The 22,529-nt window shown below is 43.9% G+C and overlaps 1 protein-coding gene across 4 annotated transcripts in view; it reads right to left on the minus strand.

Annotated features, from left to right (window-relative positions):
* Positions 1-22,529, minus strand: part of CYRIA (CYFIP related Rac1 interactor A) — a 110,712-nt gene that overhangs the window by 34,901 nt on the left and 53,282 nt on the right. For 3 of the 4 annotated variants that reach the window (XM_027622003.2, XM_027622001.2, XM_027622002.2), the window contains exon 3: positions 21,910-22,005. The exons of the other annotated variant lie outside the window; for it this stretch is intronic. The gene's annotated coding sequence lies outside the window, so the exon portion shown is untranslated. The remainder of the gene's footprint in view (positions 1-21,909; positions 22,006-22,529) is intronic. 4 annotated transcript variants of the gene reach the window in all.

Below are 22,529 nucleotides of genomic sequence, written 5' to 3' on the forward strand. Positions count from 1 at the left end.
AATTCTCCCCGGTAATGCAACAGGGGGAGGAGAACCATTTTGAAGGAGAGAAGTATAGCCAAAAATGTAGATGCTAAAGTACTAAAATACTAGAAATAGAAGTCACAAAAGAGGATGGTAAGAGGGATTCCAGGCATAAAAGAGATCAAATAATAATGTATAGAGCATGTTTATTAGTCAAAGGGTATGTGGTCTATATTGTGAGGTGTAGGCTTACTTTAAACACACACACACGCAACTCCTTCGACATCTTCAGAGATCATCTTGAAGTGAAGCCTTCCTGGGACTTATTATAATAGCTACAGTGTGCACCTGAGTGTTGTGAGATCTGAATTCATTTCTGCAAGGAGAGCCTGGTAGAGGTGCAGCAAGGGAACGGGACAAGGTCTTGGCTATCAGATGAAGAGAAAGGAAAGGTGTATCAAGTTGGATAAGAACTTATTAGGGGGTGGGCCCTGCAAATACATTCTCTGACTCGTTTACTTGGGAGGTCTCTTGCTTTTAGAGGATAGGATTGGAAGTTGGCTCTCATCAATTACCACTCTGGATGGCCCTTTGCTCTTAGAGGCACCAGTCTTCTTCCACGGCTGGATTTTCCAGGACCACCCCTTCTCTATCTACCAAAGCAAAGGTCTACTGGGTTCTTGGCCTGTTGGCCTTAGCTATTGGCTGGACCTGTTTTCCCATGGCATTGTAAGCTAGGATTCACGGAAAAAGATTAAGACATAGTCTTGAGGATTTGAAGCACAGAGTAGATCAAAATAACAATATGGCCAACTGGTGTTCTCAAAAGATGTACACCGTAAGTAGTAGACGAAGGAGATCACCCAGGAAAATTTGAAAGAGCTGCACAAATATAAAGCACCATCCAATTCTCCCATTATTCTAGAGCAATTCATTTCAGCTCTGAGTGCTGGGTTCCTCATCTTACATAATGGTCATATAATAATATCTTCTGCATGATGTTCTTGCAAGGACTAAATGAAATGGGCGTGAAAAGATCGTGTATACTGTAAAATGCCATGCAAATATCAGCACAGCTGATATTTGCTGATAATGTTTCTGAAAATAGGAACAACTAGGTCACTCTTTTAGTAAATGTTAGAAAAATCATTGAAAACTGCAAATTTTAACCAAATGATTGTGTCTATGATTGTGTCCGATTTCATAAATATAGCATAAAGTCCAAGAAAAACATAAATATCTAATGAAGAAAACCCTGCCAAAGTGACTCATGAAACATCTCCATTGAAAAAGAATGAGTGAGGATGGGTTAGCCTGTTGATGGCTATTAAAGAGGGCACGTTCTGCATGGAGCACTGGGTGTTATATGCAAATAATGAATCATGGAAAACTACATCAAAAACTAATGATGTAATGTGTGGTGATTAACATAATAATAAAAATAAGTAAATAAATAAAAAGGTAAAAAAAAAGTCAGCCTAACTGAACTTAAAAAAAAAAAAAAAGAAAAAGAAAAAGAATGAAGTACCAAAGGACAAAGGGGTAACGTATAGATTTGCCAGCAATCTAAAGAAGAGGAAGTTAGGATTATTGCCTACTCAGTCCCAGGAGACTTGGTTCCTTCCAGTGTTGGCCTTCCTCAACACTGATTCTCTTGATGACAGTGACCTATCTAAATAAAAGGAAAAAGGAAACTCCTATCCTAAGACAAGGGAATCTGATAGCAGTTTGGTGGAAACTTTCTCCCCTCCCGCCCCACTTTGTTTTTAAAATAAAAAAAGACACATGTAATAACTACTGGAGGGATTTAGTCAATTACTCATTGAACACCCTGACTACATAAGGCACATGGGGGTGGGGTATGCAATGACAGAAGGCATGGCCTCAGCACTCAGGGGATGTATATTCTATTTAGGGAGATAGCAACAGGCTTAAGAATGTGATCTACCCAGGTGGAGCAAGATGGTGGAGGAGTAGGAGACCTGGATTTCATCTGGTCCCAGGAATTCAGCTGGATAGGGATCAAACCGTTGTGAACACCTACGAACTCAACAGGAGATCAAAGAAAAGAATAGCAACAACTCTCTGAACAGAAAAGTGACCACTTTCTGGAAGGTAGGACGTGCGGAGAAGTGAATCCGAGGCGATATTCGGGAGGATAGACGGCGGGGGAGGGGGCCTCCGTCGGCCGCTTCTGGCAAGTGATAGAGCCGCGGAGCACAAAATCGGAACTTTTAGAAGTCGGCTCCGCTGAGGGAGGTCGCTGCAGTGGCTAAGCGGGGGGTGGAACCCTCGCGGGACAGTGGGGTCTCAGGACCCTCGGGGTCACAGAAAGACCGGGGGTGCCTGAGTGCCGCAGAGCTCCCGGGTATCGGAGCGGGGAACCCGGCTGCAGAGACGGAGCAGAGGTGCGGGCTCTCAGCTCGGGGTTGCCATAGACTGTGATCAGTGACACAGTCGGGTCACTGCTCCTCCAGCGGAGACCCAACAAGTGGCAGATCCAAGGAGACTCCCCTTCCTCCCCGGGGAAGAGCAGCACGGGAGTGCACCGCAGGTATCTGCTGGGTTTGGAGACTCCACACCGGCTCCGGTGCCAGAGATAGAAACTCTCAGTCACAGGCCGGGTGAGCACGGAGTGTGGCTGGAGACGGGAGTGACTGACTGCTTTTCTCTGGGGGCGCACTGAGGAGTGGGGCCCCGAGTTCTCGGCTCCTCCAGGGCAGAGACTGGGAGGCCACCATTTCACTCTCGACCTCCAAAGCTGTAAGGAAAGCTTGCAGGAAACAAAATCTCCCAAGAGCAAACCTGAGCAGATTACTTAGCCTGGACCAGCAAGGGCGGGGCAATTCCGCCTCCGGCAAAGACATTTGGGAACCATGGCAACAGGCCCCTCCCCCAGAAGATCAGCAAGAACAGCCAGCCAAGACCAAGTTTACCGATCAATGAGAACGGCAGAACTCCAGCACTAGGGGAATACTGCACATAGAGTTCATGGCTTTTTTACCATGATTCTTTAGTCTTTCAAAGTTAATTTTTTTTTTTAATTTTTCTTTTTCCCTTTATCAACCAACATCTTATCAATCCCATTTTTAATAGAAACATTTTTATTTTTCATTTTTAGAGTCATATTCTATCCCTTCATAGTAGTTACCCTTATTTTTGGCTTATATAAATAGGATGTTCTCTCTTTAAAATTTTGAGATACAGTTTCTTCTTTTTTTTTTTTTTTTCAGTGATAGAAGTTTATTAAGCAAGGATACAGAAAAAGCTCTCAGGAGTGAGAGGGGTGCTGATAGGGTTGCCAAGATACAGTTTCTTCTAACAGATCAAAATATACCCTAAATCTCTAGTGTATGGCTTTGTTCTAGTCTCCTGCCTGATCACATTCTCTCCCTTTTTTTCTTTTTTTTTTAAATCCTCTTTCTTTGTTCAAACAACTTCTTATCAATTCCTTTTACAAATTTTTTATAATTTTCATCTTTACAGTCATATTCCATCCCTTCATTGTATCAACCTTTAATTTTGTACATATATAAGTTTTTCTTTCTTTAAAATTTTGGGAGGCACTTTCTTCTAACAGACCAAAATACACGCAAAATCTAGTGTGTGGCACTGATCTATGCACCAGCCTGATCATAATTGATCATATTGGGTTTTTTTTTGTTTTGTTTTGTTCTCTTTTGTTTGCTTTTATCTTTTTCTTTTTTCTTTCTTTCCCTTTCTTTTCCCCTGGTTTCAGGGCTTTTCTGATTTATTTAGAGTATATTTTCTGGGGACGTTGTTAACCGGTTAGCATTTTGTTCTCTCATTCATCTATTCTCCTCTGGACAAAATGACAAGACAGAAAAAATCACCTCAACAAAAAGAACAAGAGGTAGTACTGACTGCCAGGGACCTACTCAATACGGACATTAGTACGATGGCGGACCTAGAGTTCAGAATCATGATTTTAAAGATACTAGCTGGGCTTGAAAAAAGCATGGAAGTTATTAGAGAAACCCTTTCTGGAGAAATAAAAGAACTAAAATCTAACCAAATTGAAATAAAAAGGCTATTAATGAGGTGCAATCAAAAATGGGGGCACTAACTGGTAGGATAAATGAGGCAGAAGAGAGAATCAGTGATATAGAAGACCAAATGATGGAAAATAAAGAAGCTGAGAAAAAAAGTGATAAACAACTACTGGATCATGAGGGCAGAATTCGAGAGATAAGCGATACTATAAGACGAAACAACATTAGAATTATTGGGATCCCAGAAGAAGAAGAAAGAGAGAGAGGGGCAGAAGGTATACTGGAGCAAATTATAATGGAGAACTTCCCTAATGTGGGGAAGGAAACAGGCATCAAAATCCAGGAGGCACAGAGAACCCCTCTCAAAATCAATAAAAATAAGTCAACACCCCGACATCGAATAGTAAAACTTAAGAGTCTCAGAGACAAAGAGAAAATCCTGAAAGCAGCTCGGGACAAGAGATATGTAACCTACAATGGTAGAAACATTAGATTGGCAACAGACCTATCCACAGAGACCTGACAGGCCAGAAAGGACTGGCATGATATCTTCAGGACACTAAACGAGAAAAATATGCAGCCAAGAATACTATATCCAGCTAGGCTGTCATTGAAAATAGAAGGAGAGATAAAAAGCTTCCAGGACAAACAAAAACTAAAGGAATTTGCAAACACGAAACCAGCCCTCCAAGAAATATTGAAAGGGGTCCTCTAAGCAAAGAGAGAGCCTAAAAGCAGCATAGACCAGAAAGGAACACAGACAATGTACAGTAATAGTCAACTTACAGGCAATACAACGGCACTAAATTCATATCTTTCAATAGCTACCCTGAATGTAAATGGGCTAAATGCCCCAATCAAAAGACACAGGCTATCAGATTGGATTAAAAAACAAGACCCATCGATAGGCTGTCTGCAAGAGACTCATTTTAGACCCAAAGACACCCCCAGATTGAAAGTGAGGGGGTGGAAAACCATTTACCATGCTAATGGCTACCAAAAGAAAGCTGGGGTGGCAATCCTTATAGCAGACAAATTGGATTTTAAACCAAAGACTGTAATAAGAGAAGAGGAAGGACACTATATCCTACTTAAAGGGTATATCCAACAAGAAGATCTAACAATTGTAACTATCTATGCCCCTAACATGGGAGCAGCCAATTATATAAGGCAATTAATAAAAGCAAAGAAACACATTCACAACAATACAATAATAGTGGGGGACTTTAACACCCCCCTGACTGAAAAGGACAGATCATCTAAGCAAAAGATCAACAGGGAAATAAAGACTTTAAGTCACACACTGGACCAAATGGACTTCACAGACATATTCAGAACATTCCATCCCAAAGCAACAGAATACACATTCTTCTCTAGTGCCCATGGAACATTCTCCAGAATAGATCACATCCTAGGTCACAAATCAGGTCTCAACTGGTACCAAAAGATTGGGATCATTCCCTGCACATTTTCAGACTACAATGCTTTGAAACTAGAACTCAATCACAAGAGGAAAGTCAGAAAGAACTCAAATACATGGAGGCTAAAGAGCATCCTACTAAAGAATGAATGGGTCAACCAGGAAATTAAAGAATTAAAAAAATTCATGGAAACCAATGAAAATGAAAACACAACTGTTCAAAATCTGTGGGATGCAGCAAAGGCAGTCCTAAGAGGAAAGTATAGAGCAATACAAGCCTTTCTCAAGAAACAAGAAAGGTCTCAAATACACAACCTAACCCTACACCTAAAGGAGCTGGAGAAAAACCAGCAAATAAAGCCTAAACCCAGCAGGAGAAGAGAAATAATAAAGATCAGAGCAGAAATCAATGAAATAGAAACCAAAAGTACAAATCAACGAAAGTAGGACCTGGTTCTTTGAAAGAGCTAACAAGAATGATAAATCCCTGGCCAGACTTATCAAAAAGAAAAGAGAAATGACCCAAATCAACAAAATCATGAATCAAAGAGGAGAGATCACAACGAACCCCAAAGAAATAGAGACAATTATAAGAACATATTATGAGCAACTCTATGCCAGTAAATTAGATAACCTGGAAGAAACTGATGCTTTCCTAGAGATGTATCAACTACCAAAACTGAACCAGGAAGAAATAGAAAACCTGAACAGACCTATAACCACTAAGGAAATCGAAGCAGTCATCAAAAATCTCCCAAGAAACAAAAGCCCAGGGCCAGATGGCTTCCCAGGGGAATTCTACCAAACATTTCAAGGAGAATTATTACCGATTCTTCCAAAACTGTTCCAAAAAGTAGAAATGGAAGAAAAACTTGCAAACTCGTTTTATGAGGCCACCATTACCTTGATCCCCAAACCAGACAAAGACCCCATCAAAAAGAAGAATTACAGACCAATATCCTTGATGAACATGGATGCAAAAATTGTCACCAAAATACTAGCCAATAGGATCCAACAGTACATTAAAAGGATTATTCACCATGACCAAGTGGGATTTAATCCTGGGCTGCAAGGTTGGTTCAACATCCGCAAGTCAATCAATGTGATACAATACATTAACAAAAGAAAGAACAAGAATCACAGGATCCTCTCAATAGATGCAGAAAAAGCATTTGATAAAGTACAGCATCCTTTCTTGATCAAAATTCTTCAAAGTATACGGATAGAGGGTACATACCTCAATATCCTAAAAGCCATGTATGAAAAACCTACAGCGAATATCATTCTCAATGGGGAAAAGCTGAGAGCTTTCCCCCTAAGGTCAGGAACGCGGCAGGGATGTCTACTATCACCACTGCTATTCAATATAGTATTAGAAGTCCTAGCCACAGCAATCAGACAACAAAAAGAAATCAAAGGCTTCCACATCGGCAAAGAGGAAGTCAAACTCTCACTCTTTGCAGATGATATGATACTTTATGTGGAAAACCCAAAAGACACCACCCCAAAACTGCTAGAACTCATACAGGAATTCAGTAAAGTGGCAGGATATAAAATCAATGCACAGAAATCAGTGGCGTTCCTATATACCAACAACAAGACAGAAGAGAGACAAATTAAGGAGTCGATCCCATTTACAACTGCACCCAAAACCATAAGATACCTAGGAATAAATCTAACCAAAGAGGCAAAGGATCTGTACTCAGAGAACTATAAAATACTCATGAAAAAAATTGAGGAAGACAGAAAGAAATGGAAAAACATTCCATGCTCATGGATTGGAAGAACAAATATTGTGAAGATGTCAATGCTACGTAGAGCAATCTGCACATTCAGTGCAAACCCCTTCAAAATACCATCCACGTTTTTCAAAGAAAGGAAACAAATAATCCTAAAATTTGTATGGAACCAGAAAAGACCCCAAATAGCCAGAGGAATGTTGAAAAAGAAAAGCAAAGCTGGCGGCATCACAATTCTGGACTTCTAGCTCTACTACAAAGCTGTCGTCATCAAGACAGTATGGTGCTGGCACAAAAAAAGACACATAGATCAATGGAACAGAATAGAGAGCCCAGAAATGGACCCTCAACTCTATGGTCAACTCATCTTTGACAAAGCAGGAAAGAATGTCCAATGGAAAAAAGTCTCTTCAACAAATGGTGTTGGGAAAATCGGACAGCCACATGCAGAAGAATCAAACTGGACCATTTCCTTGCACCACACACAAAAATAGACTCCAAATGGTTGAAAGACCTAAACATGAGACAGGAGTCCATCAAAATCCTAAAGGAGAACACAGGCAGCAACCTCTTCGACCTCAGCCACAGCAACTTCTTCCTAGAAACATCGCCAAAGGCAAGGGAAGCAAGGGCAAAAATGAACTATTGGGATTTCATGAAGATGAAAAGCTTTTGCACAGCAAAAGAAACAGTCCACAAAACCAAAAGACAACTGACAGAATGGGAGAAGATATTTGCAAATGACATATCAGATAAAGGGCTAGTCTCCAAAATCTATAAAGAACTTATCAAACTCAACACTCAAAGAACAAATAATGCAATCAAGAAATGGGCAGAACACATGAACAGACATTTTTCCAAAGAAGACATCCAAATGGCCAACAGACACATGAAAAAGTGCTCAACATCGCTCAGCGTCAGGGAGATCCAAATCAAAACCTCAATGAGATAGCACCTCACACCAGTCAGAATGGCTAAAATTAACCAAACGACAGATGTTGGCGGGGATGCGGAGAAAGGGGAACCCTCCTACACTGTTGGTGCGAATGCAAGCTGGTGCAACCCCTCTGGAAAACATTATGGAGGTTCCTCAAAAAGTTGAAAATAGAGCTACCATACGATCTAGCAATTGCACTACTGGGTATTTACTCCAAAGATACAAATGTAGGGATCCGAAGGGGTATGTGCACCCCAATGTTTATAGCAGCAATGTGCACAATAGCCAAACTGTGGAAAGAGCCAAGATGTCCACTGAGAGATGAATGGATATAGAAGAGGTGGTATACACACACACACACACACACACACACACACACACACACACACACACACACAATGGAATATTAGGCAGCCATCAAAAGGAATGAGATCTTGCCATTTGCAACGACGTGGATGGAACTGGAGGGTGTTATGCTGAGTGAAATATGTCAATCAGAGAAAGACATGTATCATATGACCTCACTGATATGAGGAATTGTTAATCTCAGGAAACAAACTGAGTGTTGCTGGAGTGGTGGGGGTGGGAGGGATGGGGTGGCTGGGTGATAGACATCGGGGAGGGTATGTGCTATGGTGAGCGCTGTGAGTTGTGCAAGACTGTTGAATCACAGATCTGTACTTCTGAAACAAATAATGCAATATATGTTAAAAAAAAAAAAAAGAAGAAGATAGCAGGAGGGGAAGAATGAAGTGGGGGAAATCAGAGGGGGAGACGAACCATGAGAGATGATGGACTCTGAAAAACAAACTGAGGGTTCTAGAGGGGACGGGGTTGGGGGGATGGGTTAGCCTGGTGATGGGTATTAAAGAGGGCACGTTCTACGTGGAGCACTGGGTGTTATGCACAAACAATGCATCATGGAACACTACATTAAAAACTAATGATGTAATGTATGGTGATTAACATAACAATAAAGAAATTTAAAGGAAAAAAAAAAGAATTTGATCTACCCAGGAAGCATATAACACATTTCTGATAAATGGTAAGTGCTCAAAAATGTTAATTGAATGTAAAAGTAACAGTACGTACTTAGTACATATTAATAACCAATCAGAAGAATTATAGCTTATTATTTTTTAAAGATTTTATTTATTTGACAGAGAGGGAACACAAGCAGGGGGAGTGGGAGAGGGAGAAGCAAGTTCCCGCTGAGCAGAGAGCCCAATGCGGGGTTCAATCCCAGGACCCCGGGATCATGACCTGAGCCGAAGGCCGATGCTTAATGACTGAGCCACCCAGGTGCCCCTATAGCTTATTATTATGTTACTATACATGAGAGGGACAAGAACATCCACAGTTTATTGAATGCCTACTTTTTGCCTGGTGCTATGCTTGAGCTTTCACACATTTTAGTTCACTCAAAACTCATAGCAACCCTTGAGTTCACTATAATTATCTTCATGTTTATTGGAAGAAAAAGAGGTTCAGGTGGTGAAAGCACCTTCTGAGCCCTGCAGGAGAATAAAAGATAAAATCATCTTTGACTTTGTGAGTCTGGGACCCCGAAGTCTATGCTCTCTTCCCCACAGGAGGAGACCTGGAGCTCAAGACCCCTAGGTGGTCTCTGCCTGGGCACTTTGGGAGTCCATGTGCTGTGGAAACTGCATGCAGGCTAACCTGCTATCACACGGATGCACTCTCTTTTCTTGGAAGAAGGTCCACAGTTTCTGTTCCATTCCAAAGTGGCCTGTTTCACAGGAGCACTGCTCAATGCCATAGATAGGGAGGGATGTGAAAACCATTGTAGGTGGAGTGTCCCAGAAAAGCTGGCTTAATAGAAATGAGCTGTCCTGAAAGCACGAAGCACCCTATGGATCTGGACTGGCCAAGAGAAGCTCCCCAGGTGGGGGGTGGAGGGGGGTGGTATTTATAGGGATGAGAGGAGAGCAAAAGGCACAAGCTGGGTGACTTGTCAAGTCTTCCAAATACAGAGGGCTTATTCCTCAAGGTTCTTTTACTGCTATATAATTTTGAAATGGGTCCTTTTGCATTTTTTTCCAAGTAGTCTAGAATGAGGGCGTTTCTCTAGCCACTGTAGGAGTGTTAACAGTGCCTGTAGAGACAGGCCCACATGTCCCTGCCAAGGGAAGCCCTCATCTCCCATGGGAAACAATTTGGGATGTGCATGTTGTATTTTCTACGACTACTTTCTTGGCTCTGGGAGCAAAATGACTTCCATGGGAGTTAGCTCTAAGCTTCCTCAGTAGAAAACAAAGACTCTTAAAAAATATTTCTCTGCTAAGATTTCCAGTTCCAAAAGAGAGAAGAAAATTAAAGGACACACACACACACACACACACACACGTGTGTATGTGTGTGTGTGTGTGTGCGTGTATAATTTGGAACTCTGTTTTTGTTTGGAAGGAAAAATTGAATAACAGCATTAGCAGTATTCCCAGAGTGTAAAACCAAATAAAACCAAACTGAGCTTGCTTTTAAAAAATGTGGTCATAGTTTGTGAGGAAATTAATCTGTTTACTCTAAGTAAGACATAACAAAGGACTCAGGCCCAGGGTGCAGACATTATTGTGAACGCTGACCTTTTCCTGCATCCACCAGAATTTCAACGCCAATTTTCTTGATTAGAGAATAGGCCCTCAGAAGATTTCTTTAGTAGCTAAGACTATTTGAAAGGAGAATTCCAAAGCCAAGATCACCTTTATCAATAAGAACAGAAGGTGAGGAAAAAAATACATAAAACAGTAGCCCTGCAGGGTTTTACCTTCTAATATTTTTTTCCTTAAGGTCTAAGATGACAAATGCCCAATGCCTCCATCAGAAGGGATGAGTTTTGTTAGCACTTGGAATGAGCCAATACCTTCCAGAATCTATAATACTTAACATCCCTGCCCCTGGCACAAAGATTTTAAGAAATCAAAGACTTCGTGGGTGACTGGTGGCACCTGGCTCAGTAGGTTAAGCATCTGCCTTGGGATCGGGTCATGATCTCAGAGTCCTGGGATCAAGCCCCGCATCGGACTCACTGCTCAGCGAGGAGCCTGCTTCTCCCTCTCCCTCTACTGCTGCTGCTCTCTCTCTCTTTTATTTATCAAATAAATAAATAAAATCTTTTTTTTAAAATCAATATTTTGTGACATAAGAAGTCCTGGTTGATCCTAACATTTTTCTGCAGCATAGCATATAAGACACAGACCAATCACGAACACAACAATGACATATATTCATATAATATCACATCTTTGTCCAAAAGGTGTCTGGCCACATTCACCCTCAACATCAGCATGTGTCAAATGTAGAAAAGGTATTATTGGACCCATTTTACAGACCAGAACTCACAGGTCAGGTGTAGGGTCTTTCCCTAAGTCTTCCAGATGGATTCTGAACTTCCTGATCCAGAGTCCCAAATGTCATCACAACACATTCTGTATTAGAACTGGGATCATCTTTTTATAGCTCCTATTTTTACCAAAAAGCAGTTGCTCAAGGACCCAAAACACATTAGGGCCAAGGAAGGGACCAAAATGGAGATATCCTGCCTCTTGATCTCATGCTCCAACCGCCAACACAAAAAGTAAATGGGACATCCAATCCATTCTTTAAGACATAAAGAGTACAGTGCAGTGTGTTGTTGCCACTGGAGGGTTTCTGCTCCAAGTTCATAAGGTCTCACCAGAATGTGCTAATCGGCAACCTAACAGGGACATCCCCATGGATGGTTCATACAATTGTGCACACTTCTCTCTGCCCCTACCTTGATTATTCTAATTCTAAAACACCAAGCAGAACTTGCCTGCATCCAGCAAATACCCCCAGACCGATCTTCCTGACTCATCTTTTTACCCTGCCATTCATCTCCATAAGACTGGCAGCGCCCTCTCTCTAAGCACAAATATGATTATGTTACTTCCTTGCTTAATAGGCTTCCACTGCTTCCCAGTGCCTGCAGGATGGAATGCATTCAGATACATGCACTGAGCACAGAAGAACCTGGCCTCTGGCCTCTGCTCATCTCCTCTGTCCCCTGTCTTCCTCCCTATCCAGGGACCCTACATTCCCCCCATGCCCTGTGTTTCTCTAAAGGAGCCCTGCGCTTTATTGCCTCAGGGCCCTTGCACATGCTTCTCCTTCTGCTTCCAATTAGTATAACAACTAACATTTTTTAATGCTTTGCAGGCCATAGTGATGAGAGCTTCTCATGTATTAGCATATTTTAATTTTTACAACAACCATATGAGGTAGGAACAGTTATTATCTCAATTTTAGAGATAAAGAAAGAATCTTCAAGATTTAGAAACTTTCTCAAGCCCACAGGTGGCAGAGCAGGGTCTGGAATCCAATTCCATGTGACCTCTAAGCACTGGTTTTGGCAAGTGCCTCCCTGGAATTCCCTTTGAAGTATGAGTTTGGAAACCAGTGCCTTCAGAAGGAGCCCCCTGACTCCTCCCTACTCTATGACCCCACCTCAGGTAAAACAAAATCCCCTCCCTCGAGTGAGCTCTACCTCTCTCCGTTCATCCAACATGCTGTGTTGACTATGTCATGGTGCCTATCAGCCTGGACTGTGAGTGATTACACCCTTTATCCCTTACCTCTCTCAAGGTCAGGTCTTCTTGGGCAGGGCTGTTTTTATACCTTACGGTACCCCCAGCACTTAGCGCAGGGCCTAGCACACAATTAACGCTAAAAAAAAAAAAAAAGCAATCCTTAACTACTCTGCCCTGTGGTTACAAAGCATCATTAGTCTAGGGCAAAACATGAAAAACAAAGGCTATGTCATGAGGCTTGCAGAAAGCTAAAGCTATTCAAACATGTTTATGCAGCAGCGTTTTTACTTATTTTACAAAGCAAAGGTGAGAGTTGCATCCTAAATCCCCAAAGTTTATTTTGAAATTTTACTGGTTTATTGAAATTAAAAAATCTCGGAACTGATAACCTGGTCAGTTACTTGCCCGGACTTGGGAGCAGAGCTCCAAGGGGAGCCTGGTCTCAGCTCTCAGGCCGGGGCCTCCAGCTGGATCCTGCTACAGGCCTTACGTAGTTTTATCTGAAGTCTGACCTCCTAACTACTACAGCGCCCCGAGATGTCTCCCAGCAGAATAGAGAAAAGCAGACCAGCTCCGGCTTTAGGAAAGTTTCTGGGGGCTGTCTGTGAGGAGGCTTACTAGGAAGGCTAGTAAGACAATCTACCTTTCAACCTAATCAACAAAGTTTAAAGCTGGAGAAATCATGACAAGGACCAGGATGGCAGTGGCTGCCCGTGACACCAGAGGCTTGTGGGCTCCCCACACTGCCCTGCAAAGCAAAACAACCCCTCTGGCTTGCCGCCAATGAACCATCAGCAGCTTTCAGGGAGATGTCCCAGGAGGAAAGACAGTCTGTGCTGATAGTCTGCTATTCACAGGGCCCCCAGACACTTTCTCTGGTCACCACAGAACCCCCTAGTACACCATTTACACGACCTGACTGCTTTGAATTATAAGCAAAACCAGTTAACCATCAGCCTATACTTCATTAGATATAAAATAGGTGCCTTTAAAAAAAATACCTCTCAACTAAAATAAAGGTGCATTGCCTAAACGAAATAAGCACCTGTTTTGCTGGGGGGGAACAAAATGCACCAGTGGAATGAAGTAGCTCAGCTTATAAATTCCAGGAGCCAGAATTTGCTAAGCCAGGTTAGTGATTTTAGATAGCTGGGCTGGGCTGGAATGCCCTTCCCCATCTGCCACTTCGGTAACGAAGTCGTAAGGTTCTCCATTGTGTTGCCAAATGGGTTGCCAAGAATCCAACAGATGATTTCATTCTGAGATGAAGGAGGAGAACTGAAGTAGAGTGAGTCTATTAAAGCACTTTCATCTGACAATAAAAATGAGTTAATGGCTAAAATGTGTTTTCAAAACGTTTTAACACTACAAGTAATGGCACTCAACTGGGAAAATGCCTTGAATATTCTCATCGATCATTAATACCACGGTGTCCCTCAAAAGAGCTTGGCAGTCCCCGTGGAATATAAACTACTAGAGTCTTACTAGAGCAAGACAATCCGTGGGAATTCTCAAAACAACAACAACAACAACAACAAAACAACAAAAAACCAAGAGACCATTATGGAATGCAACAATTAAATGTAGGTTTAAAATAGCCCTTTCAGTATCTGAGTTCAGTTTTCTAAAATAGACTATTACCTCATCATAGCTAATTTCCCCATAAACATCAATATTAAAGCAGCAAAAAGCCTCCAAGAAACGAGGGCAAAATCTGATTCTTTTTTAGGGAATGAAAGTCAACATGCCCCCCAGTTTCAAATGTTCGTGAATATGGAAACAATCAAGCTGGGGCTTTGCTCCGGACCAGCCCGCCGCTGGGAAGTCATTAGTGAATTTGTTCCCTTTCACTTGTGAAACCAAGAACACGGTTGTGAGCAAACAGGTTGATCAGCCTGCCCCTGACCCAGAAGGAGGACTGACAGTCTCAGCCCACCCAGGCCAGTTCTGCTTAATTTCAAAGGGGAAGTGACCCCTTGCAGAGCCAGCAGCCTGGGGACCTAAGCGCTAGTCCTAGGTGCATTGCCTAAACGGAATTAAGGGGTAGTTATTCGACTTTTCTGGTTTGGCCTCAGTTCAGTCTAGAAACCGAAAGGAAACACCAAGAAGTTACTTAAAATTTGGGCTGTCCAGACCATCAATGATTTAGATTAAACACTGTCCATTCTCTTGGATTACAAATCTCCTTTTTCCAGAATTCCTTCTCAGGTAAGTAGCTCAACGAGCACCCGGTTCCCCCGCCTCTGAGGGAGGAGCTGAGTCCTGGCGCATGTGCTCTGGGTCAAACCCACCTCCCTGACTCTGCTCCCTGATCTCTGCTCCTTCCTCCTCTCCCAGAGTGTTCCTTCTCAAGTTTCCACTCCCTCCATCCAACCTTTAAAATGTCAGTCTCCAGTTGTCTCTCTTCACACCTTCCCCGCTCTCTCAGGTGATACCCTTCGGACTCCCAATTTTTGCCCATATGCTGAAGACTTCTCAATCCCTAGCCCCCAACTGGACCTTCCTCCTCAACTCCAGGCCCGCAAATCTAAGTGAATTTCCTGAAAGCACAGCGATTTGGGTTTGGGTTTTAATATTCTCTGCAAATATCCCTCCCTTCCATTGTTCAGTGAAAAGCATCATCATTCAACTAATTGTATGAGCCAGAAACCCGAGTGTCATCTGAGATTTCTGTACCTACGACACTCCACAGATCCATTTTCTTCCCCAAACTATCCACTTAACTTTCACATCTCCCCGAGACCCACCCTTCTCCACGCCTCCTCTTCGCTGCAGTATCTCCTTATTGCCTGAGTCACTCTCCCTACCCCTCCCATCCCCACTAATTCAACACCAGGTACTCCAAGCACCTCAGATCACATACTAGTCTCCAGAGCATGTCACAGGAAACGCCACGTGCAAAACGATTGCTGGAGGATTAAATCTCTTCCATTTCTGTTATCTTACATTATAACATTAAAAAAAAAAAAAAAAGATTTCCCCTCGTTTTTGCCTGGTTTTCATTCCATGGGCAGCTGCATCACACATTTGTGCTTGAAGTTTCTTTACCTCCATAGTTCACTGTCAGGTGGTGAAATATGATCTAGCAGGTTGATGCACAGGGAGGTGCTATTGGAAGAAATCCTTCTGGGAAGTGAAAGCCCCCTGGAAAATCCCACCCACCCCAGTGCCGTGGGTTGACTTGATTTGTAAGTCTAGGTTTTCAGATGCTGAGTTTTCTTAAACTGGGGCCCACCTGTATACCCAAGGAGACTTGGAACTGACATGTCAAAGCATTCAGGATATTATTTCCCAGGTCAAATTTATTTGGGGGGAGATGTCAAAAATTATGTAAGTGCCAAAAAGACCAACAAAAGCCATTTCACATACTAAAAACTTGAAGAATTTGAAGCCAAGGGAGATTGGGATGCTCCACTACATCTCAAGCATGAAGGGCATCGAAGGGCCTGAAAACCTCCCTTGAAATCTCAGAGGCAGGAGTGGTTCTGCTTTTGTTTCCAGTTTCTGAAGGCAGCCATTAGCTTGATTTCAAAGTATTGTTCATGGCAGACCAAACTAACATTTTTAAGTAAAATCCCTGGCTTGAACCCCAAGCAAGTGATGGAGACCATCAACTTGGGCTGGGACGGGAGAGGTGGGTGGGGCGGGTTTGCTGAGCACTGGGAGATGTGGCTCTTGTGCAAGGAACTGCTTCCCAAGGCAGACTCCATGGCTGAGTGGGACGTGGGGTTAGCTGGGTGGAAGGAGGGCGTGTTTTAGCAAAAATGTTTTCCAAGCTGGCTGTCAAATTAAGATGAGCACAATTTTTTTTTTTTTTTTACATGGTATTCAGGGCCATAAAATCTGACCCAGAGCTCCCTTTCAAGTTTCAGCTCCTTCGAACACTGTGTACTTTGGTCACACCAGAATATGGACAGTGCCAACAGCTCTGGTCTCCTTCTTGCCTTTTTTCCCCCCCTTTGCTTATGTTATTCCCTTTGCCTGGAATGCCTCTCCCCTATCCTCTGCCTGCCAATATTCTACCTTTCAAGACCCAAATCAAATAGCATTTCCTCCCAGAAACCTCCCACCTGACTCCCAGGCTGAGTAAACAACCCTACTTGCTGTGAATTCTTTCAAGGGCTATGTCTTCTTCATTTTCAGAATGTTACCCATTTCACTGCATCCTCCCTCCTCTGCCCCACCGAGCACCAAACCCAGGTCCAGCACAGCACACAGCCCTCCTCACTTCTGTCTGCTCGGAAGGGTGACGAGAGTGGGCTCGGCATAGCTACAGTGAGATGTCAGCTATGAATACACTCAACAGAGAAAACAGTCATTGTGAGAGGGAGAGGTCAGAGAAAAAGAAGCATGTCCCCAAATAGAAATATGATTGCAGATGACTTCGAGAATCTGATGTAAATCAGCCTTCTCAGAAAAATGCACACATCCACACAGACCCACATTTTTTTTTTTTTTTTTGCATATAATTCCAGGAGATACTATAAACACACCGAAGCCCGGGAATGGAAATTCCTCATCTGTTTGAAAATCACAGATTTCAGTGTGTGGGCAGCCAGACAGGACGAGGAAGGCATCTTCAAGTGTGTGGACCGTGGACCACACTGAAAAGGAAAGAGAGTCGTTTAGTGGGAATACCATTGCGCTCTGGACACCTTGGGCAAGTCCTGCTACTTTTCGGAATCGGAAGTTTTCCTCATCTGTAAAATGCAAATTATAATACTTCCTTTGCAGTGTTGCTATTGAGGAAATAAAGATAATGCCAATTAAGTAGTGGGCGTGCAGTCAGCCCCTGACAACAAATACTAGTTTCCTGCACCTCCTGTCGTGCATAGCCCAAACTGCAGCCACAACGTAAACAAGTCATTTCCCTTTTAGCAATAAATACTGCACTGCTGCTTTGGAGCAAGGGAAGAAAGCCGACTCAGACCACCGCCTCAGTGAAGACGTGAAGCCGGGTGCTGAACGGCTGCTGCGTGCTCCTTCGCCCAGCTATTAATCATACAAGAGCCCATTTATGACAAATACAGGTCCCTCCCTTTGCATGACAAGGCGTATGGGTCCACAGAGCCCCATTATCCAAAAAAAACAGAGCATTGTGGGCGACGCAGGCGAAGCTGAGTGCACACACACAAGCGGACATTGTAAGGCTGTTTGCACAACCCCGCAGTGCTCCTCGAGGATTTCCTGCCAAGGAGACATTTAGATCTCATAGTCTGCTGCAGACATTTGCTCATTCAACATGGCTTCAGGCAGCGGGCTGGAGAAACCCGGGTGCGTGGTCCCCTCTGCTGGCCATTCCCAGAACTGCATGCCAGGGATACTTGGATGGAGGACACGAGATGCTCTCTCAAGATTCCTCCAGCCCCTTCTCTCCTTTCCCTTATGAAGCAGTGCAGTGCAACAGCCAGGAGCTCAGGGGTCTGGAAAGCCTAGTTCAGATCTCTATGGTACCATGTACTAGCTGCAGACCTTGGACAAGTCAGATCTTATTCTCCTAGATGGAGTCCACTGCACTTATTTACCTGTGGCCTGGCCTAACAGAGAGGACAGCAGAGCCGAGTGCCTGCAGAGGGCCAGTGTGCCATGCACACCTGCCTCCGGGAGGGTGGGCGTTGTCCTCTGACCTCTGGCACTAGGAAATCAACAAGCGCCTCCTGGTAATGTCTTTGCTTTAAACTGTAGCCGGTGTTTAGAGCAGAGGCGTGACTCTGTCTTGTGTCTCATCACTAATGCTTTTTTTTCAAATTGTCCCCCCTTGCTTTACATCGTGTGCCGTGTTGGCATGGGCAGCACTCTGTGTCCCCTCGGGCTTTATTTCATCCTGCACCTGAAGTGCCCGATCTTCAGGCCATGCTTAACTTGAAGGTGGGGGCTGAGCTGGTAGAAATTCTCAGCTGAAATGTGTTTGGCAAAGATGAGAGAAAGACCACGCCCTTGAACTCCTTAAAATGAGCTGTGATCTGCTTCCTGACTGATGCTCAGCAGAGCAACAGTGACATGGACTTGGGTTGAATCCCAGCTCAGCCAGCTTATGAGCTGGGTGGTCTTAATCAATGTTATTTAACAACATTTACTTCACCTCCCTGAGTCAGAGTTCCAATATGAGTAAAACAGAGATTATTTCAACCTCTTCAAGGGTGGTTTTTGGAAATAATGAGACAACAGAGGTAAGCAGCCAGATGCATAAAGAGTAGTTGCCATAACTCACTATTACTCTTGTTATTTTTATTGTTCCAACCACCGGTCTGAGTCCTGTCCTCCCGGCCATGACAAAGAGCTCCTCCTTCCTACAGTTATTGATATCTGGGTGGGCTTTCAATACCATCATAGAGATGGATGCTGATGACTTCCAAATTCTTCCCTGTTGCCTTGACCCCACCTCGCTTGAACTCCCAACTCGTATATCCAATTGACTACTTGACTCTGATAAACAGCTGAAACTTAACATACCCAACATTAAAACTGCCCTGTTCCAGTCTTCCCCAACTCAGCCAACGGCAATTCCATGTGTCCAGATGTTCAGTCCGAAAAAGCTGGTGTTATTCTAGACTTCTCTCATTCGCTCATACCCCATAACCAAGCTAACAAATCCCATCAGCTATACTTTTAAGATGTATCTTGAATCCAATTGCTTCTCACACCCTTCATCACCAGCGCCCTAGACCAACCCACAAGCCATCACCTCTTGCCCAGCGTATCACAGTCACCCCTTAAACAGATTTCCCAGCTGTCACTCTTCTGCTTAAATCCTTTTAGCAGTGTCCTGTTTTACTCAGAGTAAGGCACAAGACCCCTATCAAAGTCAACAAGTCCCTCTGTGATGGTATCGCAAAGTGGTTCATCACCTGCAACTTCCCCTCCTTCACTCTGCTTCAGCCACCTCTGCCTCCTCACCTTTTCTTTTTTTGAACTTACCACATATCTTTCTGCCACAGGACCTTTGCACTTGCTAGTCCGTCTACCTAGAATGCTTTCCCCCAATATATCTGCATGTTTTTTTCTTTAGGCCTCTGTTCAGGGTTTATTTTTCAGGGGAGCCCAACCTAACCACCCAGTCCAAAATAGGATTTCACTTCTCCTCACCTCACCCCACCCCCAGTCACTTTCTTTATCTTTCTTTTTAATCTCTATTACCATTGACATATGTACCTTCAACTCCTAGACTAGGGCCTGACACATAGTAGGAACGCCACACATACGTACATTTGGAATGAACGTCGTCATTCATTCATGAACAGAACTCCCATGACCCCACGGAGCTCTCTGTTACCAAAACCTAAGTTTTTTTCCTCCATATCCCATGGGAGGAGATGCTCTCAGGTCATCTGATATTTTGGTCAGATACGGCCATTTGCATAAGAATGAGGGAGAAGTAGCCATTGCAGGGGATGGGGAAATGCTGGCCAGTGAGCATGGTCCAAACGATGAACAGTATGAAACTGTAAAAGAGAAAGTGTATTTTGGAGGGGAGGGCAGGGGAGGGGAGGGAGGAAGAGAAGGTCAGAAGAATCAGCTGAGGACTGATCATGTAGGAACTTTGCAACCAGAGAGCAGGAGCAGGGACATTCCTGGGCAGAAATGCAGCTTGGCACCTTGGGTAGGTCAGATGGTTATCGTGTCACCCAAGGCCAAACGGACACAGGACATAACATTGACCATAATGCCTCTGTAATACCACCAAGCGCACAGAGAGCCATGGCCTCTGCGTCCTGATCTCATTTTAGCCACTCATTGACTGCAGAACGGTGGGGAAGGTCATTTCCCAGCTCTGAGCCTCATCCTTATTCTCTGTTGCCCACAGGACTGGCTCAGTGAGCTGGGAACTCCTCCCTGTCCCAGAGCCCTAGGGTTTTATACAGTAAAAATGTGCAACAATTTCCAAATACGCATCCAGGCAACCTATGCCAAATCGTGAGCTAAGTTCATTAGAACAGGGATGCACCTTCCATGTAAGTCACAGCATTCCACACCAACAACACTTTCTGCAACAGCCACCCTGGTCTTGCTCCTTGAAGCCATTTGGATTTCAAGTTATTTGGCAAGGACAGTGATGATAGAGCCCCAGCACTTTGAAATGTCCCATGCTGTATCCAAATTGGCCACTGCTGCCATCATGGAGTGCTAGAGAGTTAGTCTGTGAAAAACAGTAGTAATTCTGGAATCTGGTGGAATGCTGATAGGACTACAGAGAAACTGTTCTCAAGCCCTTGCGTACGCTTGAGGCAGTCAATGTCATGAAACGCATAGGCGTGCAAACTACAAATGATTTTCATATACTCAACAAAGTGGCTCCAAAGTAGCTCCATGAAACAATGCTTGGACAGCCTGGTTTCATCTCTCCTGTGTCTCCAAAGGTCTAATATGACATTCTCTCATTCAGACCCCTTTCCTTTGGAACTTGAGAAGCAATTGAGGACCTGCCATGTCCCAGCCCTAGAAGCCCAAATCAGCTCTCATTGCAATTATAATAATAGTACAATTGTAACATGAAGGTGCTAGGTTGGGGATAATTTGCAAACACCAAAGCTCTATCCTTTGACTTTCAAATTTCAAATTAAAAAAAAAAAATCCATGAGGTGACAAAGCAATGATGTTAATACAGATCCCAAGGCTCTGGTACATGAACATTCACTCATTTTAGAGACCCGTGCTCAGTAAGACTCGGTCCCGGCAGTGGTCTGAGAGAACAATCCAGTGAGGGCCAGAAGCCATGTTCAAAGCCTGCTGTAAAGCATGGAATGTTCTAGGGAGGGCTGTGGTTTGGGCGAAGGGAAAGTGTTCGGGAAAAGGGGTGCAAGAGAAGAGGTGATTCATGTGGGCTGGAAAACACTGGAAAGGTCTCATGCAGAAGGAGGCTGTGGAGTTGGGAGGGAGACCTCTCAGTGGACATCCAGCTACCGCAGAGACCAGGGAGCTGGATGGAAGGCAACCCCAGGTCCCTCACTGCTGAGATCACGCACTCTTGGTGGGGATGGACGTGAGGGTCTTGGGAGTGACAGCTCTCGCACGCTCAGCTTTGCGATCCCTGGGCAGATCCTAGTCTTCTGGTTATGATGAAATAGTGGGACTGGGTTTCCTATGTGCATTTACGCCTGCTCTCAAGGTAGTTCTCTGCCAGGCAGACACCCATCCTCCACTGGCCTGGGGCCTGTCCTGACGCCTGTCCCCATTCCCAGGGTGGGGGGCAGTGTCCCCCGCCCTTTGCCTCTCACCAGAGCCCTTGGAGTCCTCACATACCACCACCATTCCAGTCACTCCTGCTTACCTGTCTGCCTCTCTTCCTAGAAGGTGGAAACCTCCAGGACAGGAGCTAGGACTTACACTTGAATCCACAGCAGGCCACTCAGGGAATACGGGTTTGCTAATAAATGGAAAAAAAAAATGAGTGGAGAAATGACAGCATGAATGCCAAAATCTGTATCCATCTAAGATCTCTTGAGTCCCAGCCATTTCCTTAGAAAGAGAAAGAGAGAAGGAAGGAGGGAGGGAGGGAGGGAAGGAAGGAAGGAAAGAAGGGAGGGAAGGAGTGTCTGACTCTTTTTTATTTTATTTTATTTTATTTTATTTTATTTTATTTTATTTTATTTTATTTTATTTTATTTTATTTTATTTTAAAGATTTTGTTTATTTATTTGGCAGAGAGATACAGAGAGAGAACAAGTAGGCAGAGAGGCAGGCAGAGGGAGAGGGAGAAGCAGGCTCCCCGCTGAGCAGGGAGCCCGATGCGGGGCTCGATCCCAGGACCCTGGGATTATGACCTGAGCCGAAGGCAGCCGCTTAACCAACTGAGCCACCCGGGCGCCCCATGAGCCACCCAGGCGCCCCAAGAAGGGAGGGAGGGAGGGAGGGAGGGAGGGAGGAAAGGAGCAAAGGAAAGATGGAGGG

Source organism: Zalophus californianus, chromosome 8, assembly GCF_009762305.2.
Source record: "Zalophus californianus isolate mZalCal1 chromosome 8, mZalCal1.pri.v2, whole genome shotgun sequence".
Classification (NCBI taxonomy): Eukaryota; Metazoa; Chordata; class Mammalia; order Carnivora; family Otariidae; genus Zalophus; species Zalophus californianus.